Source organism: Pezoporus occidentalis, unplaced genomic scaffold, assembly GCF_034315485.1.
Source record: "Pezoporus occidentalis ecotype Australia unplaced genomic scaffold, CSIRO_AGI_Poc_V1 ctg111, whole genome shotgun sequence".
Taxonomy (NCBI): domain Eukaryota; kingdom Metazoa; phylum Chordata; class Aves; order Psittaciformes; family Psittacidae; genus Pezoporus; species Pezoporus occidentalis.
Window position 1 is genome coordinate 2155571 of NW_026912898.1, and position 11086 is coordinate 2166656.

Here is an 11086-nt window from a genome sequence, read left to right on the forward strand (position 1 = left end):
GTCATCTTTCTATGTGGATAACCACATTGTGTGGAACTGTTTTGAACCGGTAACTTCACTTGCTAAACCTTTGCTCTCCAGGTTCATCCCTAAATGGGGCACAAGTGGCAGCTTTGTGATGACACCGTCCCTTAAAGCATGGTCTTCCTGTTTCAGGTGAGCAGAGCTATTTTGGTAAGGAACAAAGAGATGTCAATCTGCTGAGCAGATTCAGGCAGCTGTGACAGTGAAGTAGTGTCTCTTGTTTTGCCTTGGTTTTGTCTTGTGGTCAAAAGGCTACCTTCTGAAGCTGGAGAAGGGCAAAAGCAGATTGAGAGGAGAGTGAAAAATGTTCAGAGCTCTTAATCCTAAATTTGATATTTTGCTGCCCTGACGCATCATCTGTTTGGAATTTAGTTATGGCTGTTAAGGAACTTATATCCCTTTGTAGCCAGGGGGAAGTGTTTCAGTGGTGATATCTTAACTTGGCTGCAGCTGCATGTCTGAGTCCTCACTTGCTGCGGTTCACAGCCTTCCATGAAGCAAAATCGTGAGCATGCATTGCCTGCTGTGGAGTCACGAGGTGGAAGGTGCTGCTCTGCCAGGGCAGCAGCCTCTCACAGCCAGGAATGAATCAGCAGAGCCAGTAAGTAAGCATGGAATGATGGATCATTTTTTGCTCTCTCTTCGTGTTGATACCCAGGCAAATGCATCAGCTAGCATACGCTGCCATGGAAAATAACATTGTGACCATTTATATTTGTCCCTGCCCATGGCAGGGGGGTTGGAACTAGATGATCTTAAAGTCCTTTCCAACCCTAACTATTCTATGATTCCATTCTAAAACAAAGATCTGCCCTAGAAGGTAAGTTGCGCCTGACCATAAAGGCACAGGAATCATCTCCATCTTTTTCTCCAGAACAGTGAGACATGACACAGCTGGCCACTAGCAAGGAGTGAAGGGAAAGGCTTTGAACAAAGAACCAATACATTCATTGAAGCAGTTGAATACTCCTATATCAGAGATAGGTCTGAGGTATACTACATACTATCTTATATCACCTAGGGAAGGTCTGGTCGGGTGTGTGGGGATTTTTATGTGAGGTAGTTTCTTGTGGTGATGGGAAAGTTGTGCAGGAGGTCTCTGATTAAAAAAAAAACAAAACAACTTGCCAAACGTACTCACTGCATTTCTTAGCACCATAAACTTCCTGCCAATAGCTTTTCACTCATACATCCAGCCTGATTGCAACGTCATGCCCTTATCCCAAGGCTTTCCTCCAGGAAAGGATATCACATTGTGTTTCAGCTACAGAATAAGTTTTACGTTTCATATTTTCCAATTTTCTTCCAAAAGAAAGTGAGCACCTTGACAAATACAGACTTACGTGAGGTACATTAAATTTAATCAGAAGTTTTATCTTTGTTCGGAGCATCTGGAAGGGATGTGATGCTCATTTGTTCTCCCCCTTTTTGATTACTTTCATGTGTATTCGCTGACTCCCAAAGGCACTATCAGGGAAAGAAGGAGAATTCTTAACTTCTATAACTTTGTTACGGCTGGCTGTGACTTTTTGCTTACCTCTCAGTTTTGCTTTCTGTCCTTAACTGAATGATTGCCTTTAAAACAAGAAGGGGCAAACAGCAGCCAAAAGCGAACTGTCTTTCTTGCATGTTAGATGTAAGGAAGAAGTTCTTTACTATGAGGGTGGTGAGAGGCCGGCACAGGTTGCCCAGAGAAGTGGTGAATGCTCCATCCCTGGCAGTGTTCAAGGCCAGGTTGGACAGAGCCTTGGGTGACATGGTCTAGTGTGAGGTGTTCCTGCTCATGGCAGGGGGTTGGAACTGGATGATTTTAAGGTCCTTTCCAATCCAAACCATTCTACAATTCTATGTGAAGCACAGCACTTAAAAACAATAGACATTACCACAGCATTCACATAAGCAAAAGAGGGATAAATTAAACTGCATATCTGTGATGAGACATGGGGTCAATGAGTGTTTACAGAAATCTTCCGTTCAGGAGACATGAGACGGCAACTGCGAGAGGATTTTCTCTGACCGAGCCCTTGGGCGCCACTGTTTTTGCACAGAGTGATGGCACTCATCCTGAACACTAACTGAGGGGTATTTGAGGTACCTGAAAGGTAGCTTGCTCAAGGTAGCTTGTTGCTAGCTGCTGGCTGGGCAGGAGCGGGGCATGACCGCTGCTCTCCTGCCATGTGCTGGAGCCTTAATGGAGCCTTAACTGGGACGAGGGATGCTGAGATGGCTCATGGTGGATGCTAAGGGCCACCTTACAGCTATGGGGCATTCTCAGACCTCACCACAAATGCCATTGAGCCTCCATCTGTCAGAAACTTCCATTGGAAATGTGTCGCTCTACTACCTTAACAAAACTCGTGGTGTTCGTCCATTTATGCTGTCTGCCTTTTAAGTCACTAGAGGGCAACGTCTCCCTCTCCAGCATCTCACTCTTAAAAATAAGCATCTTGTTACTTAACGTCCAACTGAGACAAATGAACTCGATTAATTTAATGCTAAATTCTACTGCCGAAAAGAAGGAAAGAGACCCTGGGAGAACTTTCTAATAAATAGCAAGACTCTGGTAAAAAAGTCTCTAAACTCTGGGAATCAGTCCAAGAGCCAGAATGTGGATTTATTGCTTTCTGCAGCAAAAGATGGACTTGCAGTTATTCCCAAAAGCCTTGGTTTGGGGAGAGCAACAACAAGCAAAGTGCAGGCAGGGTTCTGGGAAGGAGGGAACTTGCGGGAATAGCCACCACTCTGCTTCATCAGAGCACGTGTCCTGCCTTCTCTCCACAGAGCGGGCCCTGGACCCAGTGAGAAGACATGACCATGACTCCTACTTTCCACTTTTTCTCCTCCTGCCCTCCACCAAGAGATTCTCTCTGAACAGTTTTTCTGATGCTACTACCCCTTTGGCTCTGGTGGGAATTGTCATTTCTGTGTGCACATCACCTCTGCTTTATGCCATGGGATCCAGGTGTACGCAGAGGCCATTACCCCCTCCTTATGCTCCCATCTTTAGTCTGGGGTGATGCCCAGCTATTAAGTTAGAGTATCTTGCAAGCTATGTTCCCAGTAGGAACAGCCTTCCCTCTTAAGCCAAACTGCAGCACAGACAATGATAGATAACAGGCTACAATATTGTGATAGTTAACAGGCTAATTCTGTCTTCACACTAAATATCTCTTTCTTTACCAATGTTAGGATTGTTGCTTTTAGGGAGAAACAGATTTTGTGTTATTTCCCTCCCTGCACCACCAAGACTCTCATCTGAGGCCCTTGTACTGTCCCATAAGATGGTGACACAGCATCAGTGCTCAAAACATGGTAAAAGATCTCACTCGCCTCATCAGGCCAAGCTTTTCCATCACTGCAGGAGGTGTGTGGTGCCCTTGGCCTCTTTGGGGTCTCACTTCTCTGGCTGGAGCAATATGCACAGGTAGCAAATGTGTTTTAGGCTATTCTCACCCAAGCCATTGCAGCACAAAGAAGTGGAGAATGCTTTTGTTATGATACAGGTATTTGTCAGTTCTGCTCCAAGCAACACCTCTGGTCTGAAAGAAAGAACTAGATCAGAGCCTGGCTTTTAAAGCATCTCCTGATGGGTGATGAGGAATGCACAGATGCTAACAGACACCAGGCCTGTGGAGAGTGCAGAATGTATTTTCCACAGGAAAGATTCTCTAATTTACCCTTAGCATCCTCACAAATAGAAACAACAAGGAAATGCATCAAGGAAAGAATTAATCAGATTGAAAGGCTTTGTAGTAATTAGAGAAAAGAATGGCATCTTCTCAGACTCCCCCGGGTGGTGGCAATTACCAGCTGCACAACTGTGGCTTCTGCAGCTTGAAGTCTTCTGGATTAAAAGCTAAATACCTTGTTCCTTTGTTAGAGAAGCTACTCGTAGAATCAGGCAGCTACACAGGCCGACATCCCAGAGGAACGTGCATCCAGCCTCCTTCAGCCTGGCAGGGCAACACTTCACAAGCAGGGCGACCCAGAGCCTGATGCCAAATCATGGCTCAGTTGCATCTAGTCCATCACACTTTTGCTGTTGTCTTGGAGGAGGTTGGTGCTCTTTGCTATCCAGCAACCCAAACAGCCAAACCCCTTCTGCTGCAGCTGCAGGCAGCCTTAAACCCATCTGCTTCTGCAGCACATCCCAACAGCAAAGGCCAGGTCACAGCCCCTTCTGGTGCCAATATTGTCACTATTAATTCAAGAGAGCTTACGAAAGTCCAGTACCAAGCTAGTAATGAACCAAAAAGAAAACAAAGCTCAGGAATTTAAAAAAACTTCCCTCACAAAAAAAAAAAAAAGAATTGTTAAGGAAATGAACATCAAGTGGTAAATTCCTGTGATCCCCTTCTAAAAGGGTAGAGGCACATAGTTGGGAAGGATCTCATCAACCACCAAATCTATCCACTGGTCTTTCTGGTCCATTCCCCCAAATGAACCAAGAGCTCTTTTAAAGGTAACAGGGTAAAGGTTAAATACATTGCTCCTGCCTTCTCAGGCAGGCAGACTGTTTCAGACCTGTACAGATCATCGGGAGCTGCCTTTGAACTTTCTGCCTCAATGTGTTCACAGCCGGTGTTGTCTGGTTTATACCAATACGATCAAGCTGCTGCTTTCCCTCCATAGGGTTTTCTGTCTGTCCAACCATCTGAAGCTCCCTTGGCTTTAGCTGAGCTTGACTAGATATGCCAAACTCTTATGGTCTCTTTTTCTCTGATAAAACCTCTGTTTTGGTCCTGCTCTGCAGTAAGTGTAATTCATCTCAATGCAGATAATTAGGGTGGTTTGCAGTATTCCAGATGGGGATATTCCAGTATCTCCTGTAATGGTAGCACATCACATAGATAGTGCTAATGCATGCAGCTGCAGGGGAAGGTACACCTAAGTGTCAAGTTCCCTTAAAATATAACTGCAGCTTCAAAGGAGGTACGCCTGTCGTCAATGATTTCCTTTGGCAAACCAGGTTAGGCAGGTTGAAAGGCTGGTTGAAAGGCTTGCCATGGTCTGGTTATCCTGGAAGTGAACTGAATCCCTAGGCTGTGCGCCAACAGATTCATCATCTCTGCGGGAGCTGAGTTCAGGCCAGAATCAATGAGTCTGTTTCAGCCTGTTCCTCTCTGCCCTCCCCAGTTGACAGCTGGCTCTGGGCTGTGTTTCTCCCCTTCATCCCCTTAAGCCAGTGGGAGACACCATCCCTCCTTGTAACGCAAATCCAGCTTTTTACCATTAAGCTGGAGAGTTTGGCTGTTTTCTAGCTGTGTCATTAAAATACCATAGACTGGAGAGGCAACAGATCAGTGACCAGAGCTAATAGTAGCAAAAAGGATTAAATGAACAATAGGTCTTGAGCGTAATTTATGAATGCCATTAGCCTCTGAGAGGGAATTATGTTATGGATGCTGTTTTGAGGGGGAAGGGAGGAGGTATGGGGGGGGGGGAGAAAGTATCTGTTTGCCTTTGGATTAACAAGCAACAATATTGATTTGCCATGTGATATGTCTCAGGCTGTTATGTTTAAATCAGGTATAATAACACCAGAACAAAGACAAACTTCATTTTCTCTACCTTGTGTTCAGGCCCCCATGGCCGGTGAATGCTGTGTTGTGTCTCTCAGCTGCTGGTCACGGAGCACCCTGGTAAAGCACAGTTCTCCATCAAAACTCTGCAGAAAGGCAGGTTTTCTTTTCTAAGAGGCATGACATCAGTTGCATGAGTGTCTCCTTGCAGCCTGTGCACCAGGGATGGGACTTAGCAAGCAATGCCTTTATTTGCGTGCCTCCTTCTGCCTTTCGTCTGATAGCCAACACAGTATCTCATTAAACTGCTTAGCTTGGCAGCTGGGGCCATTTGTTATAGCGTGATATGAAGGATCATAATCAGATTAAACCCCAGGATCATATTGTGGAGGGAAAGATTAGACTGGAGAATAAAGAGGAAGTTTAATTTTGTGTGACGGTGCAGGGTTGACTTTAGTTGGGGCAGCAAAGGGGGTTAGAAAACAATTGCGGAGGCTCAAGCTGGGGAGGAGGATTTCTTTTGCTGGCCTCCTGCCTGCTTTTGAGCAGAAGGGGTTTAGCACCCACTGTGAAACAGGGAGTAGTTCTGCTCCCTACCACCCTCCTCACAGGGTTGGTTCACTCTGCTTTGCTTCCCAAATGAGGGCTTGAACAGAGGCCTTGTATGGGGAAGGAAAACCCAGGGGGTGCAAATGACGCCAGAAGCCAAACCTGCATGTGCACTGAAGCAGGGTACTTCTGAGATGGGGATGCCCTTAGCCCTAGCCACTTGATTTCCGTTATCTCTGTTCTGGAGGCCCAGGTCCTTGAGCTGAACTGCTGCTCCTCAAATCCTTCCTACTCCAGCACATTCAGCAAAGCATCCTATGAGTCCTACAGCAGTCCAGGGACAGGAGACACCCTCCAAAAGTCAGCAGGAGCCCTGCAGTGTAAATAGGCAGGTAGGTGGTCTTCTGTGAGCTACTCTGATGTGATTTGGCCTAGTATTAAAAGCAGCAACATGAGAAGACTTGGCAGGTTGGGAAAGGCATCTGTGCCACCTCCAGTGAGAAACGGGTTCATGGGTCAGAGCAGCTCTGGTCTCTATCCTGAGCCCATTTTACAGGCAGGTCTCATGGGGAAACCCCAGAAACAAAGTCAGGCCTCTACAGCTCGCTCCATGGGCATTGCAGTGGGCAGCAGGCATCCCAAACCCTGCTAGAAGGACTTTTTATAATGCTGGCTGCCATTGAGCAGTTCGGGAACCTCTCTCCTGTATTTTCCCTGTAGTCAACAAGAAGCCAACAAAGCAAAATCTGTGGAGAGAACACCTCTGGCTGAGGTGAGCTCTAGGTTTAGCAGGGATGCATGCACTCACATAACCACATGCACACATCTCATCATCACTAGTCAAAACTATGGGAACAATAAATATATCCACTTTCAAAAACCAGTGGCTGGGCTGAGTCCCATCCCAAATGAAGTAAACAGCTGTCAAAAAAGTGGAGATAAAAATGGATATATAAATTTTTTAAAGCTGTACCTAAGGCCAGTGTAAGCTCTGTTCCCGTACTCCTTCTGTTACTTGCCCTGGAGATACTTAATGAATAATATATTCTCTCATCAACTTGATCTTTTGTTCAGATACTGTACCCACTTTCTTCTCCTTTGTCTGCTCTCCATTCCCTAGAGACTAAGTACTTTATGTCAGGAGCCTAGCAAAGGAAAATCTTCAGTTTCATTGTGCTTCCTGAAACTTAACACAATGCAACCCCCCAGTGAAACCTCAGAGTAACGAGGGGATCCTGTTCTAAACACATGGAAAGCCACCAGAGCCTTTCCAGCCACTTCTGGGGTGATGGAGAGGCACTCGGTGGGGAGCAGATAGATGAGACTCTCACGCCCTGCTCCTTGTGATAGAGCCATGCAGATCACTAATGACATCCCCTGGTTTGGGATGACGAAGTGCCAGCACGCAGTGGATAGCAGTGCCAGATGCTCGGAACATGGCTTGGGGGAACATGCATCCAACATTAACAACCAAAACCAGACAGCAGCAGACTGTCTTCTCCTCCTGGTGCCTGACAGAAACTGAGAAAGGGCACTCGCACAACGGCAGAGCAAAAATCTAGCCATGACACTCTTCAACCTTGCAGCAGGACGGAGGGATGCTCACTGCTTCCCCTGGGCCAGCCAAAGTCCTGGGCTGCCCCCTGGACCTTTGCACACTGTGTTGGCTTGTTGTTTCCCTGGTTGGAGCCAGGGAAACTCTGGAAGCAGATCCCTTTGGTAGCACTTAGAGGCTTTTCTGCTCAGCAATGGTGGGAGCAGAGCAGGGGCAGAAATCCTGCTCCAGCTAGTGAGCCCACTTTGGCTGTAGCAGTGTTCAGTGCTGCACAGGGTGAAAGCAGCTGTGTGCTCTAAGGAGCTGCTCCCTCTGTGGCACAAGACACTCCCATAAACATCCTTGCTGATGAAAGAGGCTGCTCCCAGCAAAGGCATCTCAGGTCTTGCTGAAGGTTTTAATAATGGATGATGATCATATGCGATAAGCATACAATATACATTATATAATGTACATAACTAATCTAGACAGAGCTAGGCTGGATTTTCCTTCATCACTCTCTAAAGGTACATGGGCAATGTGTGTTCAGGGCAAAGCCCAAGCTCTCTGCCCATGCACCCAACTGGAACCAAGGGTGGCTGCCCCTGTGCAAAGAGCACTGCTGAGAGGAGGGGACTGGCCCCATCAAACACTGTCCTGTTTCTCTGGTGACTTTGTCAGACAAGGGAGCCTGTGCCCAGGCACTGCCCCTGTGTTAGAGGCTCTTAAAGGTCGTGATCCTGCTAAAGTCCCACAAAGAGAGGCCCCGGTCTTTACTACACTTCTTGGAGCTGCTGCAACCCAAGAACTTGCTTGGAAATAGCTTAATGAAGCCCCTCCATGCATGGAGGGAAGGAAATTTGAGGCGCAGTGGTAAGATGTCCGAGCTGACGAAGTGAAACTCTATGACATATACAGACATGGGGCCTATGACAAGGGGACAGCGACACCTAAAAACGTGGTACCAACCTTCCAGCAAATCAAAGTACTTCAGGAGCCGTTAAAAAACATCCAAAACAAGAGTGACGACCTGAGATGATCCCTGCTCTGCCTCCTGCATGTGCAACAGCCACATGGCAAGCTGGACTGACAGGTTGGGATGGGATGTGAGAGCAGTTGGGACTTGGAGCTGGCAGCAACCTCACCAGATAGCCATTAATGTGATCATACTATGGAGAAGCTGTAGCAACTGGCTGCTTTCGTTTGAGAAAGCAGAGTTTTTCCATGCAAAGTGGAGGACCACATCCCTGTTTGTTTGTGTTATGCTCTTTAACTTTCCCCTTTTACTTAGGAAACCACAGCAAAAGCCACTCTTGCTGTTCTCCAGTTGAAGTCTTTGAACCTTCAGCCTACAATCCAAACAACAAAACAGAAGACAATGCTTCTACAAACAGTCAGTGTTTACATCCAAAATACATGCAGTGCTAGCATCCGAACCCAGTGTCTGCTCACTGAGGTCTGTGTAACACATGGTTAGTGAACAGGCAGGCTCTGGGGAGGAAACACCTCAGAAAAACACATAGAAACTTTGGCAATACTGCTTATTTCACATCCAGCCTGAAGCAGCCTGGGAGAGGCTGGTCAGGTACCCACAGACTTGCTGTGTTAAGCCTACATTGACATTTCACACAAAACAAGAGATGTATATGAACAGGCACATCTCTCAGTTCACAGAGACTGATCTGGTCTGTGACCAATAATAAAGGAAAACTACAGTATGTGCCAAAGACTAGTGTTTAATAGACAGAAGCTCTAATGACAGCCCAGCAAGAGTCTTGTAATGCTGACAACAGAGCTATGTGGGAACAATATAATGGTTCTTACCTACATACACTGGACAGCAGCTCAATCTAAACTTTAAGAGGCTGCAATTCAAACTTGGCATTTATTGATCTTTGTTCAGTTGTCTGCTCTTATGAGCTGGAAAAGCCCTATAACAAAACCCTGGTCAAAGGAAATACAGGTGCTGGAGCCTCATTGAAACACTCGTGATGTGAGACACATGGTAGTGCTTTGAAAGAAGACGACCATTAAAATCACCTGGATTCCCTCTTTTTCTTCCTTCCATTTCCCTTCACTTCATCACCACAACATCCCCAAAAGCATCTTCAGACCCTTTCTTCATCCTGGCCTGGGCAAGATGGAGTGTGTTATGAGCATCAGCTCACCTCTGAGAGCCTGTAAGAACTGGGTAAGACTTGAGTTGGGTTTAGCAGGGCTTTTAAGGTGGGGGACCTGTAGTTTCTTCCACGTATGGCCGTTTGGCACAGGTAGTTCTGTGCATCATTTTGCGATGGGGCATGGAAGCATGACTGCAGTGTTGCATATTCCAGGCTTCTCCTTACCTGTATTTGCACATGGGGTGAAAGGATGGCCAATGTCTTGTCCAAGGTGATGCAGCAGAGGGGGGAAGGCAGACCTGGACCCAGTTCTCTCAGCCCTCTGTCTCCTTAATGTGTGCTGAGCTAAGAAAGTTATCTGTGACTGTATGGCTGCTCCTGTATACAGAAAAGCTGCTGCTGTTAGTGATGCTGTGTTGTTACTTGATACAGTTAACTACGGCTGACTTCCTTTCTGTTTGGTTCTTTGTTTGTTTGTTTAAATCCTTCTTGGTGATTGTAGAGCCATCTCCTGCTAAATTACAGTGCTCTGTTTGCAGTGTTTCTTGTGCCTTGAATGTAAATAGGTTTCATTAGTTTCAATTGTTCCTGGCTGTAAATGCAAGACTGTCATGAGAAGGGCATTATATATACTACTGGCCTGGCCTCTGTCTAAAAGGTGATCCTGCAGCAGGATCAGGAGTGGCTGGAAAGACGGTGATTCTTAGACTGACCAGAAATAGCCGTACTTGCAGTAATTCTGTTCCTCCAGCCTGAGCAGGAAGCTATAACAGCATCTGTACCGTTATCACTACCTGCTCAGAAACACAGTGGCAGTGTGTGAATGAACACTATCACACTTACCTGTTGCAGGGAGGCAATAAATGCTTCTCTGCCCCCCTCCTGCTACCTGGCCTGGCCAGCCTGGGGGAGAGCCTCGCTGTGGGGTGCCTGTGTATCAGCTCCATGAAAACACTGCAGGGCCTAATGCTATATTTGGGAGCAGTTTGTGCACTGCAGCTGCATCCCCATGTGGAGGGGCTCCCCCTGTATCTGTTTCCCCCATATCTGGGGCAGGGCATCGCTGCTGCCAGCGGCTGGGTGCTCTGGTCTCCATCAGGGTGACAGTGGGTGTGCAGCTCCCACAGCTCAAGCTCTGCCTTTCGGAAAGAGCCCCCCCCTTGCTCTCCTCCTCTTCTGCTCCCTGAGCTTGTAGGGTCTGGTGGGAGCAGGATGAGGAAGGGGCAGGTAAGTGCCCACTCGTGCCCTCCGGAGTGCCACAATGCAACCGCTGCACTCCTTCCCCTGTAACAGCCGTGAGGCAAAGGGGCTGGGGGGCTCCAGGTTACCTCGGTTGT